The sequence below is a fragment of the Myxine glutinosa genome, chromosome 7, assembly GCF_964187855.1.
Source record: "Myxine glutinosa chromosome 7, kmMyxGlut1.1, whole genome shotgun sequence".
Taxonomy (NCBI): Eukaryota; Metazoa; Chordata; class Myxini; order Myxiniformes; family Myxinidae; genus Myxine; species Myxine glutinosa.
The window spans coordinates 4,848,186-4,870,685 of NC_136267.1; the positions used below are offsets into that span (position 1 = coordinate 4,848,186).

Genomic DNA, 22,500 nt, shown 5'->3' on the forward strand with positions numbered 1-22,500 from the left:
TGTGTGTGTGTGTGTGTGTGTGTGTGTGTGTGTGTGGATGTGTGTGTAGATGTGTGTTTGTCTGTGTGTGGATGTGTGTGGACATGTGTGGACGTGTGTGTGTGTGTGTGTGTGTGTGTGTGTATCTGTGTGTGTGTGTGTGTGTGTGTATGTGTGTGTGTGTGTGTGTGTGTGTGTGTGGATGTGTGTGTGTGTGTGTGTGTGTATCTGTGTGTGTGTGTGTGTGTATCTGTGTGTGTGTGTGTGTGTGTGTATGTGTGTGTGTATGTGTGTGTGTGTGTGTGTGTGTGTGTGTGTGTGTGTGTGTGTGTGTGTGTGTGTGGATGTGTGTGTGTGTGTGTGTGTGTGTGTGTGTGTGTGTGTGTGTGTGTGTGTGTGTGTGTATCTGTGTGTGAGCTATATTACGAGCCTTAGCCCAAGTATAAAAATTCCGTTGGGAAACCCCGTTACATCAAGGCGAAAGCATATTCACGTATTACGGAACCAAAAGCAAAATGATAACGCTACAAAGTGAAAACCTTTTTTATTGAAGCTTCAAAATCCTTATTTGGCATTGTGGGTTTTGTGCGTTCAGGGAGCTTTGCGGATCCACTCTTTTTCCAGGAATACCAATAGTACGAGTATCAATACATCAGTGATGGGATCATGTTGGCTTGCTTCCTATTATCGGAAGGAAGCATGTTTAACAAGAGTATTCTTTTATAACATACGTGTACCTACATTCGATGTTGTTTGAACTCGAAACAAGAATCTTATCATAACAACATTTGACATTGAACCAGTACACCTGTTGTGAAACCTGTTGTCTCACATACCTGGCTAATTCCTCGTTTTCGACTTGTAACTCCAACCTCAGAACGAACACGGATATGTGGACTTCCTACATTGGGGAAAAGATGGATTCCATGACTTTCCTTGTATCTCTACATGTAAGCTCACTGGTTTGTATTTGTTTGGGTCTGTTCTTTCATTCTTGTTGTGGATGTGAGGGCTGTTTGCGAACGTCCATGCAGATGTTCGTGATCTGAACCCAGGCTACACAGGTAAGTGTGTGTACCTGTAGGAGTCTGAGTTATCCTGTGGGCTGGTCATCTATACAGTAGATATAGAAATGAAAAACGCGGTCCGTGAAGCCCTGTGACTCCATGTCCATTAATTACGTACTGCTTGAACGTCTGTTGCGCCCTGACTGCACATACGTCTATTAATTATGTACTATTGGAATGTACCTTTTAAACCTTTCGGCCCTTTAGACTGTGAAGACCCCTTACACCTTTAAAGACCCTGTAAGACTCCTTGGACCTATAAGTCTCTTTAAGACCCATTCAACCCCAAATACCCTTGAGACCCTTAATACCCCTAAGACCTTATAAAACCCCAAAGACAATTTAGATCCCCAAGTCCTCGAGTAACCTTAAGGCCCTAAGACCCATAAATATTCTTAAGACGCAAAGACCCCCAAGATCCTTGATACACCTTTTACTTTTAAGACACCTTTACATCCATACACCCTTTCGACCATTCATATACCCTTTAAACCGCTGATACCTTAACACCATTTAGACCCCATACATCCTTCAGAGTGGATAGACAGCTTGGACCCTTCACCATTTGGAGCTTTGGATCACTTAGACCATTTTAGACCCTTTTTGCGTGCTTGAGAGATTCGAACCTTTGACCCCTGAGACACTAACTACTATTGGAACGTACCCTTGAGACCTTTAGAGTTTAGACCTTTGAAGAGCACACCACTAAAACATCTATAGTCCTCTTGCAAAACACAGACAACACGTTGTTCGGCAAGTGATGCGCAAACTTGACCAACCCAGAGGGGCAGGTTATCTACCTGTGGAATGATAATTGAAGATTTCCGATGGTGGGGAATGACACCATTACCCAAGAGTGATTGATGAATACATGCAAATACCGGGGCAACATGTTAACTACAAAGTTTCAAAAACTTATTAGAAATACCACCTGGACCAGTGGCCTGGCTTACCTTAGTCTTAGCAAATACATCACGAACCTCATTGACATTCACCACCAGACCCTCATCCAAGCCCTGATTCTTCTTCTTTATAATCTGCTTTCGACTTTGTAATTTGTAAATCGACTTCTTTATGAAAAGCTTCCACTTGCGATCGATCTCTATCTAAAATGGCTTCCTTCCCTGCTTTGCCTGATCTAGCAAGTCTTTCAGCTCCTTGGGAATCCATGCCTTGTTATTGGAAAATGTTTAAACAACTTTGGAAGAGATTAACACAGAACTTGATGAATTCAGAGATAACTGTCATCTTCACATCCCCCGACTCAGACGGTACACATATAATAACCCCAACTTTGCCCCCATCAGGGTAACGGTACACATATAATAACCCCAACTTTGCCCCCATCAGGGTAACGGTACACATATAATAACCCCAACTTTGCCCCCATCAGGGTGACGGTACACATATAATAACCCCAACTTTGCCCCCATCAGGGTGACGGTACACATATAATAACCCCAACTTTGCCCCCATCAGGGTGACGGTACACATATAATAACCCCAACTTTGCCCCCATCAGGGTGACGGTACACATATAATAACCCCAACTTTGCCCCCATGAGGGTGACGGTACACATATAATCACCCCAACTTTGCCCCCATCAGGGTGACGGTACTCATGTAATAACCCCAACTTTGCCCCCATGAGGGTGACGGTACACATATAATAACCCCAACTTTGCCCCCATGAGGGTGACGGTACACATATAATAACCCCAAATTTGCCCCCATCACGGTGACGTTACACATATAATAACCCCAACTTCGCACCCATGAGGGTGACGGTACACATATAATAACCCCAACTTTGCCCCCATCAGGGTGACTGTACACATATAATAACCCCAACTTTGCCCCCATCAGGGTGACGGTACTCATGTAATAACCCCAACTTTTCCCCCATGAGGGTGACGGTACACATATAATAACCCCAACTTTGCCCCCATGAGGGTGACGGTACACATATAATAACCCCTAATTTGCCCACATCACGGTGACGTTACACATATAATAACCCCAACTTCGCACCCATGAGGGTGACGGTACACATATAATAACCCCAACTTTGCCCCCATCAGGGTGACTGTACACATATAATAACCCCAACTATGCCCCCATCAGGGTGACGGTACACATATAATAACCCCAACTTTGCCCCCATCAGGGTGACAGTACACATATAATAACCCCAATTTTGCCCCCATCAGGGTGACGGTACACATATGTTAGCCATTAGGGTTTAAACCCCATGACTCAATTGAGTATAACATCTGAAATTATATATCGTGCTTCTGAAAACTGATTTGGACTCAGCTGCAGGCAGAGGTGAGTGGACAAAATGTGGTTTCGAGGCTCGACGTGCAGGGTGGATCCTTAGCCCAGTAAGCAAGTCCTTGAATGTATGTGCCAAACAGTAGATAATATGCTCGCGACCCACGTACAGGGAAAACATGTATGCTAAACGCCTTCTTCGCAAAGGGAATAATTAATTATATATCTTTGTAGTTTCTAGTATGTCTCCTAAAAAAGGACGTAACCAACCTCGGGAGAAATATAGACATTACATATCCTTGATTGTTAATGTATTCAGCACGTGTATCCAATCATTCATCTACCATTTAGCCTAGTGTATGAGAATATTTACTTCGGCCTGCGCTCGGGTCTGATATGTTTAGATAAAGAGCCAAAAGGGCTCAGCCTATCCCATGCTTACATCTGTTTGTCCAAGTTTGGCCTTCTGTAGGAAGGGACAATGGGAGGTGTTGTCGTTATGGCCCAGGGTTTGCTATGTCTTTAGCGCAGATTCTTGTCTGATATTTTGCTATAAATGAAATGACTTTTTGCTTATTTTTCAGCGAGTGTCTTGAGAAATTGCCCGCTGCGTGTTAGGCGGTGCATTCTTGAGCCTCGCTCCACACTGTGTGTTTGTAATCGATCCCATTAAACATTGTTGCTCTGATTCTTCTTCTTCTTCCTTCCCTTGAGGTCTTCGACCGACAATTTTGGTGTCAGAAGTGGGATCATCCAAGTGTGCAGACGAGGTGGATCCTCACGTTCCAGGTCGGGAAGGAGGCCTGCCGGCACCTAATTTGGGTAAGCAATTTTTGCACATCGAAATTGAAGCCTCCTGCCTTGCTTTGGACGTGTGGACCTCTGTCGGCTGTACCACCTGGCTTGCATTCCGAACCATATTTAGTTTAAACCAGAGCAGCAGTGGGTAATGAATCGATTATACAAAGCGCCCGAGATAAGGAGGGATATCCCTCAGGTAAGCTTCCTGCGTGGGAAGCAGGTAGACCCATATGTGGGTGATAGATAATAGGTGTTAAGTTACTCCGGCGTGAGAACTGCGTTTAAGGTTAGGGATCGGGGGGCGACCCGATCTTAGGACTACCAGGAGGGACTAGCCCAAGAAAGGTAGGACGATGAGTATTTTAAGTTAAGCTACGCACTGGATGTGTTGGAGTGAGTACAGGTATTTGTGTATAAGGGAATGAATGATCTGTCATTGCAGCGTGTATTTGTGTTTATGGTGTGAGTCATTGAAGTGTGTCATGGATTGACAAGGGGTTCCCCAAATTGCCTACGGGCGTTGGGCAATCCGGATGAGTAAAATTGGCAGGGAATAATGAGTATGTTATGGAGAGCATGTGTAGACAGGGCTTTAAAACAAGTGTTCAATTACATCCCCACATTAACGGCTCTCCAGATGTAGCAAGGGAGAATGGGAGTGAAAGTCAAAAATGATAGGCTGTCAACCGACTGGGTGTTTATTCAACGGCATGGCCGGGGCTTGTATTTGGCCGACTTGGGATGGCAGAATGCGTTGAATGAAGGCAAGAATGACATGTGATGCTGACGTGAGTCCAATCGGAAGGATGGATGGTTATGGTTTCACCCGGTCCGTTTATCTGTCTGTCTGTCTGTCTGTGAATGGAAATTGAACTGGACTTCGACAGAAGGCAGGTGGGTGGTCACCTGCTGTGAATTGTGGTGGAACATTTGTGACGTCCCCTAATACGAGGGGACGAATTGGTTTGTAAATGTGTTGAGCAGGTACTTTCTCTGTAGGTAGCTAAATTCTACCTGGGATAAGTTCAGGTGGAGAGGGGAGTTGTCTCTGATGCCTTGCTCCACGGGGCAGGAATATTGTTGTCAAGTCTCATGTAACCTTGGTTAACGTATATCTACGGACAAGAGCTGCACTTTATTTTAGTAAGTGACTGGGAAAGTTTGTTTTAAAAGGTGCCAGCGGAGTTGTTTAGAGTTATGGAGGTCACAACTCGCTGGAACCTCTTTGTTTATGTTTGGCTGACTTACATTGGCTAGTGTATGGAAAAGGGGGACTGAAAATGCTTAGATTTTTTCGTGGATTGCCCATTGGGCATGTTTAGGATTTAATAGAGTGGTGGAGTTCTGTGAAATATAATGACGTTGTCTTATGGACACTTTGTGAGTGACTAGACACGTGCCTGAAAGGGGAAATTGTATTCATAACTCATGTGGGTTGTGTCTGAAGAAAAGGTTTAAAAGGAAGTGAGAAGAAGGTCATGGAAAGTGCAAAGATGATTAAATTGGAAAGTCGAATCAGATGGATTACTTGTCAATGACAGGTGACTGCAGGAATTGATGAGAAAGTGGAGGAAAAGGTTATAAAAGTTGATGGAAAAGACAAGAAATAAAAAAAGTGGTTAGTTATGGACTGTTGTTTTGTGATAAGAAGGTGATTGGGGGCTGGTGAAGATTGGATCACGGCTCTGCAGACCAGGTGAACAGAACTCCACCAGGTATATGGGAATCACATCAATTAAATTATTGCTCAAAGGGAGGTGATAGAGCAAAATGAAGAAGATTGTCATGTGGACCGCAAGGCTAACCTCCGCTCTTGCAGGGAAATGGCTTTGGGAGGCTAGTTGTTGTTTTTGGTAGACTCTAGGTTCTAAAACCTAAGGCAAAATGCATAGGAGGGTAAAATTGGTGATTGCGAATGGAGATTAGTTAGAGAACTTGGAGACGATTTCGTTATTTTTCAGATAATTTTTCCAGTGGGTTTATACTGGTGTGAAATTCGCGTATCTAGGAAGGAAGGGAAAAAAAATGTCCAGGTATTGATAGGATAACAGTGAAATTTTGAAGTGAAGTGAAGGATAACAGTGAAGTGTTAGTGTGTTCGTTGCGATTTTTGGGAATGGCAGGGTATTGTCGTACATGGATAATTGACTATGCGTTATTAGCAAAACCTCTATATGAGGCGACGAAAAACGACCAGCCACGGATGGTGAACTAGACGGACAATCGAATACGCTGCTACGAAGGACTCAAACGAGCCCTGATAACGGCCCCAACCTTAGGCCTTCCCGATTATAAAAAGGCCTTCACACTTTTCACCCATGCAGTAGGGGGATTCGCACAATTCGTGTTAACTCAGACTCATGGAGATAGGGAACGTCCGGTAGCCTATTTCAGCAAAAAGCTTGATGCGGTAGAACAAGGCTTTCCGCTGTGTTTACAAGCCGTGGCGGCTGCCCGATACGCAGTTGAGCGGACGGCCGACATAGTTATGGGACATCCGGTCCTTTTACAGGTACCGCATTGCGTCCATACACTGCTACAACAGCGAAACACACAGCATCTCACAGCCACTCGACTGATGCAATACGAAACGGCATTAATTATGGCACCCAACGTGACGGTGATGCGGTGTACCATTCTTAACCCAGCGACACTTTTGCCAACAAAGGAGGAGGGAATCCCGCACGTTTGCACGGACGTGGTCCAATTAATATCAACAGTAAAGCCTGACTTACAGGACACTCCGCTACAGGAAGCCGATCACACCTATTACGTCGATGGTTCAGCCAAACGGGCTTGGGACGGATCCCTGTTATCTGGGTACGCAGTATGCTCGGATACGGAGACGGTCGAAAGCGGCCGCCTCCCGCCCACCTGGTCAGCACAACAAGCTGAACTGTACGCACTCACGAGAGCGTGCGAAGTAAGCGAGGAAAAAGCAGTGACAATTTATACAGACTCGGCATACGCACACGGAGTGGTCCACGACAAAGGGGCCATATGGAAAATGAGAGGGTTCCTCACTTCAGCGGGAGCACTCATTAAAAATGGGGACTTAGTGCGAAATCTGCTTCATAGTATTATGCTTCCACGTGAAATAGCTGTAGTTAAATGCCGAGGTCACCAGCGTACAGACGACGCTGTGGCCCGTGGAAACGCCCGAGCCGACGAAGCAGCAGCACTAGCGGCAAACCAACAGGTTGGGTATAATATGCCAGTAGTTACGCGCAAACAGGGCGCTAAAGCGACTGCCCAGACAGACGTTCCGACATCCGCACCTACAGAGTTCGATGTAATACAATTACAAGCCGCGGCCTCAAACGTAGAACATTAAGATTGGATTAAATTGGGAGCTCAGCGCCCCGCAGAAGGACAAATGTGGACGATTAATGACAAACCCGTGGCACCGCGAGCTTTATTGCCATGGTTGGCACGCATGGCGCATCAAAATGGCCATGTGTGCCATAGGGGGGTGATGAGGCAGGTCACTTCCACCTGGGCAGCACCAGGCCTTTCGACTGTGGTTACCATGGTCTGTCGCTCGTGCGCTATATGTCAACGGTATCGGCGCCAGTGGATATGGCAGCCCTTGAATTACCTATCATGGATGACATGTTTTTAAAGTTTTGCATAGGTCTATCCCATGTGGCACGCAGCATACATGAACGCGTTCGGGAGGCCCTGCCGGAGCCAACAAGCAAGCCTATCCACACCTTCGAGGCAGGAGATTACGTGCTGGTGAAGCATTTCACCCGTAAGACTGCGCTCGAACCAAGGTGGACGGGGCCATACCAAGTTCTTCTGATCACACCAACAGCGGTGTTTTGTGAGGGCAAGTCGTCCTGGGTACATGCCACACATTGTAAGTTGGCCATACCCACAAACACAGACACCTCAAACGCACCACCACAGATCGAGGATGCTGCACCACCGCCTGTTAGGGGTGGCAATCACACTTAGTTTAATATACTGCTTTGCCAGCACTGGGGACACGAGGGCATGGGCGAACACGGAGACATATGCATATGGCGACCAAACCGTTAAGGTCTACCGGCAGAGAGTTATCTGGGGTCAGAGGATAAATATACCCTGCTGCCATGTAAAGGAAGACGTATGGACACGGATAATGTGGAGGGCGTTGTACACAGACTCACATGGAAGGAAGACAGGTTTTGCTGCCCTCAGTCGTTTGAAGCAAGCGCCACGACAAGGCAGCGCACCAATAGTAAACATGGCCAGGCCAGGTTACAAATGGGGAAAGGGCTCGAACAATTTAACCACGCATGTATTACTGAACAGCGGCACTACTCTGATACTACAATGTGAATTCATGACGTCACAGACCCCCTACGACTATAGGCCACCATGCATCTCATACATATTAATTCCGCACCGACGGATCGAAAGCAGGAAAAAGCCAAAGGAAAATACGTATTGGACAGTGACCCGTGCAATGGCGAAGGTACAGAACCGATCACGTTGTTGGATGTGCATGCATTTTCCCCACACCAGTACGACAGGGATAGAAATGGTAGTGCTGCCCCTGTCCCTACGAGATATGTGCTCAGGACCCTTGCGTACCCCATGTCTGACCACAACCTTGGAACTGATAGGCCCAAAATCCCCAGCAGTGTGTTCCCGGGAGTTTCGATATACCCCACCCATTAAGCAGGCTTTGTTAGACAAACCACCTGATCCAGTCTGGGTGACAGAGCAAAAGGGACGGGTGTGTCTTATAGGAAAGGGACACGTTCAGATGGGAACCTCGGAATGTACCCATACCCTGCCATCCGACACCAGAGGGAGAGAAAAGGGAGGCCCCCTTGTAATAACCATAGATGACCAGGCCCAGCATAACGTAACCAAGCTAACCATATCTTGGGGAACACCAAGCGCCACCCGCGTTGAGATCAGTAAATGCATGGCCTCGGCCCTTATCCCACCCCATGGAGTGATGTTTATTTGCGGAAATAAAGCATATCCATACTTACCCGACCAGTGGGGAGGGACTTGTTATCTGGGATCCATTTTTCCCAAGGTAAATTTGGTAAATCATGTATTATTAGATGTAGGGAAGATGATTAAAAGGAAGGTATTTTCGGAAATTGGTAAAAGTAAATATGGCATTCGAATTTCCAGACACGACACAGGAAATGCGGCTATGAATAAGCCAACCATCTGAGAGATAAGGTAACTAAATGCCAATTGGTGGGACGGGGGGCTAGGAATTTGATCATGGTGTGTGTAAGAAAGTATTTTACAGGATGGAAAGTGAAGAAGCCGCCGACAACGACTATGGTTCTGACTACAAAGGCCGTCGACCTGAATGGGCCCTTCAACAAGGCAGTTGTGACCAGCGCTCCAGAAAATTGTATTGAATTTTGTGATGACTGTGATACTTGTGTTGATCCCATGTGGGAACTGGCTGCTGCCTGTATTGATGTTTGTGATGACTGTGATACTTGTGGTAAACCCCTTGCGTGTACTGGCTAACGCCTCTTATGTATTATGAATGATTGGCGAATAGATAGTCTCGCATTAGTAATGGAACGAATTGGAAACGAAACCCGAATCGCAGAACTACAATTGGAAAACGAATTAGTGCATATGCGAACGATGGTGATGCAGAATCAAGTGGCTTTGGATATGTTATTGGCAGAAAAGGAAGGAGTATGTGGGGAAATCGATGAACCTATTGATGCTTGGGATTCTGATAATGATGATTTTAGTTGGGATGATTATACCTGTGATTTAGAAAGTGTAGGTTCTTTTAAAGGCTATTGCTATTATGCCAGCAGTAAGGAGCGGATGGCAAACATGTATCCGGGAGAACCACCTCACCACCACTTACACCACCCGTAACAACCACTTTGGGATCGTCTCAGCTTAAAACACCCAACACTTTGAATACTGACGTTGACACAGACTATGTGGAGATGGAGATTTGCGATTATGAGGAGATGGATATTGGTGATGACGAATGTGCATCCTATTCTTCCACAGAGCAATCATATGTACAAGGCTTGATGGCATTGGACGTCGATTGTTTGCCCTAATTCGCGAGGACCACGCCTGCATAAAGAGGGCCCCTAAATCTGGCTGGCAACCGGGTCGCACTTACGCCGCTGCGAGGGTGGATTCGGAATCCGGCCGGGCGGCAGCAATCTCTTAAACAGGCGCCGTCGTCGCGAATTATGGCTAACAATTCATACGTTGAATGTTAGACGGCCAGTTAGGGCCGATATCTTTCTTGAGCATGCGTGACGCTGTATCGCGCCTGGCATGTGACTAATTGGGATGCTGACCACCGGGATATACGGTGTCTTTCCAAGGAGGTGTCTTGTAAAGACAAAGGAAGGAACTGTTAGCCATTAGGGTTTAAACCCCATGACTCAATTGAGTATAACATCTGAAATTATATATCGTGCTTCTGAAAACTGATTTGGACTCAGCTGCAGGCAGAGGCGAGTGGACAAAATGTGGTTTCGAGGCTCGACGTGCAGGGTGGATCCTTAGCCTAGTAAATTAGTCCTTGAATGTATGTGCCAAACAGTAGATAATATGCTCGCGACCCACGTACAGGGAAAACATGTATGCTAAACGCCTTCTTCGCAAAGGGAATAATTAATTATATATCTTTGTAGTTTCTAGTATGTCTCCTAAAAAAGGACGAAACCAACCTCGGGAGAAATATAGACATTACATATCCTTGATTGTTAATGTATTCAGCACGTGTATCCAATCATTCATCTACCATTTAGCCTAGTGTATGAGAATATTTACTTCGGCCTGCGCTCGGGTCTGATATGTTTAGATAAAGAGCCAAAAAAGCTCAGCCCATCCCATGCTTACATCTGTTTGTCCAAGTTTGGCCTTCTGTAGGAAGGGACAATGGGAGGTGTTGTCGTTATGGCCCAGGGTTTGCTATGTCTTTAGCGCAGATTCTTGTCTGATATTTTGCTATAAATGAAATGACTTTTTGCTTATTTTTCAGTGAGTGTCTTGAGAAATTGCCCGCTGCGTGTTAGGCGGTGCATTCTTGAGCCTCGCTCCACACTGTGTGTTTGTAATCGATCCCATTAAACATTGTTGCTCTGATTCTTCTTCTTCTTCCTTCCCTTGAGGTCTTCGACCGACACATATAATCACCCCAACTTTGCCCCCATCAGGGTGACGGTACACATATAATAACCCCAACTTTGCCCCCATCAGGGTGACGGTACACATATAATAACCCCAACTTTGCCCCCATCAGGGTGACGGTACACATATAATAACCCCAGCCTTTCCACCATGAGGGTGACGGTACACATATAATAACCCCAACTTTGCCCCCATCAGGGTGACGGTACACATCCAATAACCCCAACTTTGCCCGCATCAGGGTGACGGTACACATATAATAACCCCAACTTTGCCCCCATCAGGGTGACGGTACACATATAATAACCCCAACTTTGACCCCATGAGGGTGACGGTACACATATAATAACCCCAAATTTGCCCCCATCAGGGTGACGTTACACATATAATAACCCCAACTTTGCCCCCCCCCCCATGAGGGTGACAGTACACATATAATAACCCCAAGTTTGCCCCCATCACGGTGACGGTACACATATAATAACCCCAACTTCCCCCCCCCATGAGGGTGACAGTACACATATAATAACCCCAAGTTTGCCCCCATCACGGTGACGGTACACATATAATAACCCCAACTTTGCCCCCATTACGGTGACGGTACTCATATAATAACCCCAACTTTGCCCCCATGAGGGTGACGGTACACGTATAATAACCCCAACTTTGCCCCCATCAGGGTGACGGTACACATATAATAACCCCAACTTTGCCCCCATGAGGGTGACGGTACACATATAATAACCCCAACTTTGCCCCCATCAGGGTGACGGTACACATATAATAACCCCAACTTTGTCCCCATCAGGGTGACGGTACACATATAATAACCCCAACTTTGCCCCCATCAGGGTGACGGTACACATATAATAACCCCAACTTTTCCACCATGAGGGTGACGGTACACATATAATAACCCCAACTTTGCCCCCATCAGGGTGACGGTACACATATAATAACACCAACTTTGCCCCCATCAGGGTGACGGTACACATATAATAACCCCAACTTTGCCCCCATCAGGGTGACGGTACACATATAATAACCCCAACTTTGCCCCCATCAGGGTGACGGTACACATATAATAACCCCAACTTTGCCCCCATCAGGGTGACGGTACACATATAATAACCCGAACTTTGCCCCCATCAGGGTGACGGTACACATATAATAACCCCAACTTTGCCACCCCCCCATGAGGGTGACTACACATATAATAACCCCAACTTTGCCCCCATTACGGTGACGGTACTCATATAATAACACCAACTTTGCCCCCATGAGGGTGACGGTACACATATAATAACCCCAACTTTGCCCCCATCAGGGTGACGGTACACATATAATAACCCCAACTTTGCCCCCATCAGGGTGACGGTACACATATAATAACCCCAACTTTGTTCCCCCCTGGAGGGTGACAGTACACATATAATAACCCCAAGTTTGCCCCCATCACGGTGACGGTACATATATAATAACCCCAACTTTGCTCCCATTACGGTGACGGTACTCATATAATAACCGCAACTTTGCCCCCATGAGGGTGACGGTACACATATAATAACCCCAACTTTGCCCCCATCAGGGTGACGGTACTCATGTAATAACCCCAACTTTGCCCCCATGAGGGTGACGGTACACATATAATAACCCCAACGTTGCCCCCATGAGGGTGACGGTACACATATAATAACCCCAAATTTGCCCCCATCACGGTGACGTTACACATATAATAACCCCAACTTCGCACCCATGAGGGTGACGGAACACATATAATAACCCCAACTTTGCCCCCATCAGGGTGACTGTACACATATAATAACCCCAACTTTGCCCCCATCAGGGTGACGGTACACATATAATAACCTCAACTTTGCCCCCATCAGGGTGACGGTACACATATAATAACCCCAACTTTGCCCCCATCAGGGTGACGGTACACATATAATAACCCCAACTTTGCCCCCATCAGGGTGACGGTACACATATAATAACCCCAACTTTGCCCCCATCAGGGTGACGTTACACATATAATAACCCCAACTTTGCCCCCATCAGGGTGACGGTACACATATATTAACCCCAAGTTTGTCCCCATCAGGGTGACGGTACACATATAATAACCCCAACTTTTCCACCATGAGGATGACGGTACACATATAATAACCCCAACTTTGCCCCCATCAGGGTGATGGTACACATATAATAACCCCAACTTTGCTCCCATCAGGGTGACGGTACACATATAATAACCCCAACTTTGCCCCCATCAGGGTGACGGTACACATATAATAACCCCAACTTTGCCCCCATCAGGGTGACGGTACACATTTAATAACCCCAACTTTGCCCCCCCCCCCATGAGGGTGACAGTACACATATAATAACCCCAAGTTTACCCCCATCATGGTGACGGTACACATATAATAACCCCAACTTTGCCCCCATTACGGTGACGGTACACATATAATAACCCCAACTTTGCCCCCATCAGGGTGACGGTACACATATAATAACCCCAACTTTGGCCCCACCCATGAGGGTGACGGTACACATATAATAACCCCAACTTTGCCCCCATGAGGGTGACAGTACACATATAATAACCCCAAGTTTGCCCCCATCACGGTGACGGTACACATATAATAACCCCAACTTTGCCCCCATGAGGGTGACGGTACACATATAATAACCCCAACTTTGTCCCCATCAGGGTGACGGTACACATATAATAACCCCAACTTTTCCACCATGAGGGTGACGGTACACATATAATAACCCCAACTTTGCCCCCATCAGGGTGACGGTACACATATAATAACCCCAACTTTGCCCCCATCAGGGTGACGGTACACATATAATAACCCCAACTTTGCCCCCATCAGGGTGATGGTACACATATAATAACCCCAACTTTGCCCCCATCAGGGTGACGGTACACATATAATAACCCCAACTTTGCCCCCCCCCCCCCATGAGGGTGACAGTACACATATAATAACCCCAAGTTTGCCCCCATCACGGTGACGGTACACATATAATAACCCCAACTTTGTCCCCATTACGGTGACGGTACTCATATAATAACCCCAACTTTGCCCCCATGAGGGTGACGGTACACATATAATAACCCCAACTTTGCCCCCATCAGGGTGACGGTACACATATAACAACCCCAACTTTGGCCCCACCCATGAGGGTGACGGTACACATATAATAACCCCAACTTTGCCCCCATGAGGGTGACGGTACACATATAATAACCCCAACTTTGCCCCCATCAGGGTGACGGTACACATATAATAACCCCAACTTTGCCCCCATCAGGGTGACGGTACACATATAATAACCCCAACTTTGCCCCCCCCATGAGAGTGACGGTACACAAATAACCCCAACATGCCCCCATGAGGGTGACGGTACACATATAACCCCAACTTTGCCCCCATGAGGGTGACGGGACACATATAATAACCCCAACTTTGCCCCCCCCCCCCATGAGGGTGACAGTACACATATAATAACCCCAAGTTTGCCCCCATCACGGTGACGGTACATATAAAATAACCCCAACTTTGCCCCCATTACGGTGACGGTACTCATATAATAACCGCAACTTTGCCCCCATGAGGGTGACGGTACACATATAATAACCCCAACTTTGCCCCCATGAGGGTGACGGTACACATATAATAACCCCAACTTTGCCCCCATGAGGGTGACGGTACACATATAATAACCCCAAATTTGCCCCCATCACGGTGACGTTACACATATAATAACCCCAACTTCGCACCCATGAGGGTGACGGTACACATATAATAACCCCAACTTTGCCCCCATCAGGGTGACTGTACACATATAATAACCCCAACTTTGCCCCCATCAGGGTGACGGTATACATATAATAACCCCAACTTTGCCCCCATCAGGGTGACAGTACACATATAATAACCCCAACTTTGCCCCCATCAGGGTGACGGTACACAAAAAATAACCCCAACTTTGCCCCCATCAGGGTGACGGTACACATATAATAACCCCAACTTTGCCCCCATCAGGGTGACAGCACACATATAATAACCCCAACTTTGCCCCCATCAGGGTGACTGTACACATGTAATACACCCCAACTTTGCCCCCATCAGGGTGACGGTACACATATAATAACCCCAACTTTGCCCCCATCAGGGTGACAGTACACATATAATAACCCCAACTTTGCCCCATCAGGGTGACGGTACACATATAATAACCCCAACTTTGCCCCCATCAGGGTGACGGTACACATATAATAACCCCAACTTTGCCCCCATCAGGGTGACGGTACACATATAATAACCCCAACTTTGACCCCATCAGGGTGACGGTACACATGTAAAAACCCCAACTTTGCCCCCATCAGGGTGACGGTACACATATAATAACCCCAACTTTGCCCCCATCAGGGTGACGGTACACATATAATAACCCCAACTTTGCCCCCATCAGGGTGACGGTACACATATAATAACCACAACTTTACCCCCATCAGGGTAACGGTACACATATAATAACCCCAACTTTACCCCCATCAGGGTGACGGTACACATATAATAACCCCAACTTTGCCCCCATCAGGGTGACGGTACACATATAATAACCCCAACTTTGCCCCCATGAGGGTGACGGTACACATATAATAACCCCAACTTTGGCCCCATCAGGGTGACGGTACACATATAATAACCCCAACTTTGCCCCCATCAGGGTAACGGTACACATATAATAACCCCATCTTTACCCCCATCAGGGTGACGGTACACATATAATAACCCCAACTTTGCCCCCATCAGGGTGACGGTACACATATAATAACCCCAACTTTGCCCCCATCAGGGTGACGGTACACATATAACAACCCCAACTTTGCCCCCATCAGGGTGACGGTACACATATAATAACCCCAACTTTGCCCCCATCTGGGTGACTGCACACATATAATAACCCCAACTTTGCCCCCATCAGGGTGACTGTACACATATAATAACCCCAACTTTGCCCCCATTAGGGTGACGGTACACATATAATAACCCCAACTTTACCCCCATCAGGGTGACTGTACACATATAATAACCCCAACTTTGCCCCCATTAGGGTGACGGTACACATATAATAACCCCAACTTTACCCCCATCAGGGTGACAGTACACATATAACAACCCCAACCTTGCCCCCATCAGGGTGACGGTACACATATAATAACCCCAACTTTGCCCCCATTAGGGTAACAGTACACATATAATAACCCCAACTTTGCCCCCATCAGGGTGACTGTACACATATAATAACCCCAACTTTACCCCCATCAGGGTGACTGTACACATATAATAACCCCAACTTTGCCCCCATCAGGGTGATGGTACACATATAATAACCCCAACTTTACCCCCATCAGGGTAACGGTACACATTTTATAACCCCAACTTTGCCCCCATCAGGGTAACGGTACATATTTTATAACCCCAACTTTGCCCCCATCAGGGTAACGGTACACATTTTATAACCCCAACTTTGCCCCCATCAGGGTAACGGTACACATTTTATAACCCCAACTTTACCCCCATCAGGGTAACGGTACACATTTTATAACCCCAACTTTGCCCCCATCAGGGTAACGGTACACATTTTATAACCCCAACTTTGCCCCCATCAGGGTAACGGTACACATTTTATAACCCCAACTTTGCCCCCATCAGGGTAAGGGTACACATTTTATAACCCCAACTTTGCCCCCATCAGGGTAACGGTACACATATAATAACCCCAACTTTGCCCCCATCAGGGTAAGGGTACACATTTAACAACCCCAACCTTGCCCCCATCAGGGTGACTGTACACATATAATAACCCCAACTTTACCCCCATCAGGGTGACTGTACACATATAATAACCCCAACTTTGCCCCCATCAGGGTGATGGTACACATATAATAACCCCAACTTTGCCCCCATCAGGGTAACGGTACACATTTTATAACCCCAACTTTGCCCCCATCAGGGTAACGGTACACATTTTATAACCCCAACTTTGCCCCCATCAGGGTAACGGTACACATTTTATAACCCCAACTTTGCCCCCATCAGGGTAACGGTACACATTTTATAACCCCAACTTTACCCCCATCAGGGTAACGGTACACATTTTATAACCCCAACTTTGCCCCCATCAGGGTAACGGTACACATTTTATAACCCCAACTTTGCCCCCATCAGGGTAACGGTACACATTTTATAACCCCAACTTTGCCCCCATCAGGGTAACGGTACACATTTTATAACCCCAACTTTGCCCCCATCAGGGTAAGGGTACACATTTTATAACCCCAACTTTGCCCCCATCAGGGTAACGGTACACATTTTATAACCCCAACTTTGCCCCCATCAGGGTAACGGTACACATTTTATAACCCCAACTTTGCCCCCATCAGGGTAACGGTACACATATAATAACCCCAACTTTGCCCCCATCAGGGTAAGGGTACACATTTTATAACCCCAACTTTACCCCCATCAGGGTAAGGGTCCATAACAGCATTTCACACCATTTGTCATACAGTCGGCAAGGGGGCGTGGCCGTTTCAACGAATCAGGCCCCGCCCCGCACGGTCCGCGTGATTTCGTTTTATCGCGGTTCGGGTTTCCTGAACTTGTCCCTCGTGGAAAGATATCGTGCCTCGTATTCACGACACCATTTTGAAGGTAGTCACTCGTACCGATATGAAACCATCTATTGCCGTGAGCAGCGTGTAATTCGTACGGAGAACGAAATTCATGTTGCGAGAACAGAACGAATGAAACGTGAGTGGGAGAAAAGGAACAGAGCTCGAGTGTTTGTGGGGGAGGAATAACTCATTCACTGGTCGAACACCTCGCTCTTGATCCTTCATTCACTGGTCGAACACCTCGACCTCGATCCTTCATTCACTGGTCGAACACATCGACCTTGACCCTCATTCACTGGTCGAACACCTCGCTCTGGATACTTCATCACTGGTCGAACACCTCGCTCTGGATCCTTCATCACTGGTCGAACACCTCGCTCTGGATCCTTCATTCACTGGTCGAACACCTCGCTCTGGATCCTTCATTCACTGGTCGAACACCTCGCTCTGGATCCTTCATTCACTGGTCGAACACCTCGCTCTGGATCCTTCACTCACTGGTCGAACACCTCGCTCTGGATCCTTCACTCACTGGTCGAACACCTCGCTCTCGATCCTTCACTCACTGGTCGAAGACCTCGCTCTCGATCCTTCACTCACTGGTCGAAGACCTCGCTCTCGATCCTTCACTCACTGGTCGAAGACCTCGCTCTCGATCCTTTACTCACTGGTCGAAGACCTCGCTCGCGATCTTTCACTCACTGGTCGAAGACCTCGCTCTCGATCCTTCACTCACTGGTCGAAGACCTCGCTCTGGATCCTTCATTCCTGGGCGACCACCTCACTCTGGATCCTTCATTCACTGGTCGAACACCTCGCTCTTGATCCTTCATTCACTGGTCGAACACCTCGCTCTGGATCCTTCATTCCTGGTCGAACACCTCGCTCTGGATCCTTCATTCCTGGGCGAACACCTCGCTCTTGATCCTTCATTCACTGGTCGAACACCTCGACCTCGATCCGTTATCCTGATTCCTGCGTCGATTCCAAAGCCTTTTAAAGGTCGAGCATTTCACGTGAGTGTTTCGTTCCGCGATTTCCAAATAAAACTCGTTTTAAATCCACAAACCACGGATTCCGAGTTGCACAGCATGTACCGCACGAACCTACCGGTCTGTGTACTATTGGGTGTCCTGTGTTAATGGGGTATCCGTGGTATTCATCATGGGGTTATCCATTGGTATCCATGGGTATTCATGGGACCATCCGTTGGTATTCGTGGTATTATCCATAGGTATCCACGGGTATCCATGTGGTATTCATGGGGTTATCCATGGGGTATTTATGGGGTTATCCATGGGGTATCCATGTGGTATTCATGGGAGTATCCATGGGTATCAGTGTGGTATTCATGGGGTTATCCATGGGGTATCCGTTGGTATCGTTGGAGTAGTAATGGGTATCCAAGGTGTATTCAATATTGGGTATCCATGAGGTATTCATGGGGATCCATGGGTTATTCATGAGTTGTCATGGGTATCCGTGGGTATCCCTGGGGTCTTGCTGTTTTTACGAGAACGGGCTGGGTGGGTGAGGGGACAGTTGTGTTTCGTTTACGGTCACTGGGTTAATTGGATGAGGATGGGGAGGGGGTGCATCGATGGGTCAATATATTTACAGTACAAGTATAATATACACTATACTGTGTGTGTGTGTGTGTGTGTGTGTGTGTGTGTGTGTGTGTGTGTGTGTGTGTACGTACGTGTGTGTACGTATGTATATATACATATATATATATATATATATATTGATGCGGATTCCGGGTCGGCGCTCCCCTTACCAAGGGGGGGTTAATCCCCTTGTCTTTTAAGCTGGCCGCACCCCGATCCTGGAAATTATAACACTCCTTTCCAGTCGAGATTGGCCAGGGTGATTGGTCAGTGGAGTCCAAAATACCTGAGTGCCAATCCAACCGCAAAGCAGGGAGATAACTCCCGCTCGGACCGCGGACAAGATGGGAATTGCCGAGCGGTTTAGCAATCCGAAGCCTGAGCCATTAACAAGAAGACTAAACCCGATCCTGAGCGGTTTCCCAAATCGTGCCACAGGTACTCAAGGGAGAGAAAGGACGAAGACGATCGAATGGGGAGGAAACCAAAAGGAAAGGAAGAACAAATATGATTTATTAATTATGTACAAGAACCCAAAGAGGAAATGAAAGGGAAAGAATATACAAGAAGAAGAAGAAGCAGGACACAGGGCAGCCTTACCTATACAGTCTTGCTTAACCCCAGGACGAACAGACAGACTTACACGGGATGGTGATGGGTAGGGGAGGAAGGGTCCAAGCAGATGGTAGGGGAGGAAGGTCCAGGCAGATGGTAGGGTGTTGAGGTCCGGCTCCGGTCCAGGCTGAAGAATGGGAGGCAGCTTGCGTGTCGCTGGCGCACAATCGGACCTTACATATGGCGGGGGGTAGTCCTTCGCAAGTCCGTATGCGCAGTTCTCTGCTCGTGACCTCCTTTCTCAGCTGTTCAGCACCGCTTAATGATTCCTCGCGCATCTGGTACAAACGAGCTCAACAGCCGGCAACAAGAGGGGTCGAGAGGGCCTCAGCCTATTGCAGCAATGCGAGCACCCCCAGTCCTCCACGTCTCTCTCTTCTCTTGCTTAGCACCTCCTCCTCTCAGCACTTCTCTTCTGTGTAAAGGCACCGCGCTTGCGCTTATATAGTGCGCTTTGAAATCAAGCCGCATACTCTCGCACTCCGCCCACCGGTGAGCTCACCTCAGCCCTGGTTGGTTAGCGAGGGCTCACTGGCTCCGCCCCTAACAGGGCCACGCCTCATTCTGGGCGCTCCGCCCCCTTCTTCTCCAAGCTTGACCCGCTTGCGTAATGGCGGCGCTTGTGCGGAAGCTGAGTGAGGCAAAGGTGCGTAATAGAATTTGGAGAGAGTCAAGCCGCAAAATGAATGGAATTGAAAAGGACCTATCTTATTTAATTAATACAACGCAGATTCAACTATTGGGAACACAGCCTTATCTGAAACACATATTAAGGAAATAACTAAAGTCCTATGGTGTCCTACGTGTTGCTTGTGGACTAACTATGGGTGCGACCTTATTAAATGAAGAGAATTATTTACAAGAATTATTTACAAGTATTTACAAGTGAGGGGTTCTCAAAACCGCAACATTATATATATATATATATATATATATATATATATATATATATATATATATATAGATATATATATATATATATATATAGATATATATATATATATATATATATATATTATAATAATAATAATAATGCATTTATTTTATATAGCGCTTTTCAGGAAGCCAAAGACGCTTTGACAGAGTGCAAAACATAATGCATAGCAAAACATAAAAACAATTGCAAAAAAGAAGAATCAATAGGGAAATATTCAAAGCACAAAGGAGGGAGAAGGAGAGGAGATAGTCAGGGGTTAGATGCTGTGGGTTAAATGTTGAATGCAATGTTGAATGCAGTGTTGAACAGGTGGGTCTTGAGTGATGTTTTGAATGTGGTGAGTGAGGAGGAGTCTCTGATGGTGTGAGGTAGCGAGTTCCAGAGGGTGGGAGCAACGATGGAGAAGGCCCTGTCCCCCCAGGATCTAAATTTGGTCCGGATGGGGGGGGGGGCGGGTCAGGAGGTTGGTACCAGTAGAGCGGAGGTTGCGGGTGGGAGTGTGTCTGGAGAGGAGGTCAGCCAGGTAGGATGGGGCCAGGTTATGGAGGGCTTTGTAGGTCAAGAGGAGGATTTTGTACTGGATTCTCTGGGAGATGGGGAGCCAGTGAAGCTTGTAAAGGACGGGGGTGATGTGGTCACGGGTCCGGGAATGGGTGAGTAGACGGGCAGCGGAGTTCTGAATGTATTGGAGTTTATTGGTGATTGTTGAGGGTGAACCATAAAGGAGGCTATTGCAGTAGTCCAGACGGGAAGTGATGAAGGCGTGGATGAGGGTTTCTGCAGCCACGGAGGAGAGGGATGGACGGAGACGGGCGATGTTTTTCAGGTGAAAGAAGGCTGTCTTTGTGATCTGTTTAGTGTATTTGTCGAAGGAGAGGGTTTGGTCAAAGATGATGCCAAGATTCCGGATGTGAGGGGAGGTGGATACTGGGAAACCGTCGATGTTGAGGGCAAAGTTATGGGTGGACTTGGTGAGCGTTTTTGGGCCAATGATGATTATTTCAGATTTATCACAGTTAAGTTTGAGGAAGTTGATTTGAAGCCAGGATTTTATTTCAGTGATGCAGTTTGTCAGGATAGAGTGGGTGGCGGTGGAGATGGACTTGGTGGAGATGAAAAGCTGGATGTCATCGGCGAAGCAGTGGAATTGGAGACCATGACGGCGGATTAAGTATATATATATACATATATATATATATATTAGTGGGGTCACCCGTGGGAATCCCACGGGCATGGACGTGTGTGACATTTCGACATATTGAGTTAGATGCTGCACCTGCACATTCAGTTTCACAAAATGCTTACTGCCAATTTATCAGATCCACAAATGATGTAATCTACACTATGTATTTACTTCTGATTACATGT

The 22,500-nt window shown here is 46.9% G+C and overlaps 1 protein-coding gene across 1 annotated transcript in view; it reads left to right on the top strand.

Moving 5' to 3' along the window:
• Positions 1–853: 853 nt before the first annotated feature.
• SUOX (sulfite oxidase) overlaps positions 854–22,500 on the top strand; it is a 101,421-nt gene continuing 79,774 nt past the window's right edge. The window contains exon 1 of the mRNA XM_068121704.2: positions 854–929. The gene's annotated coding sequence lies outside the window, so the exon portion shown is untranslated. The remainder of the gene's footprint in view (positions 930–22,500) is intronic.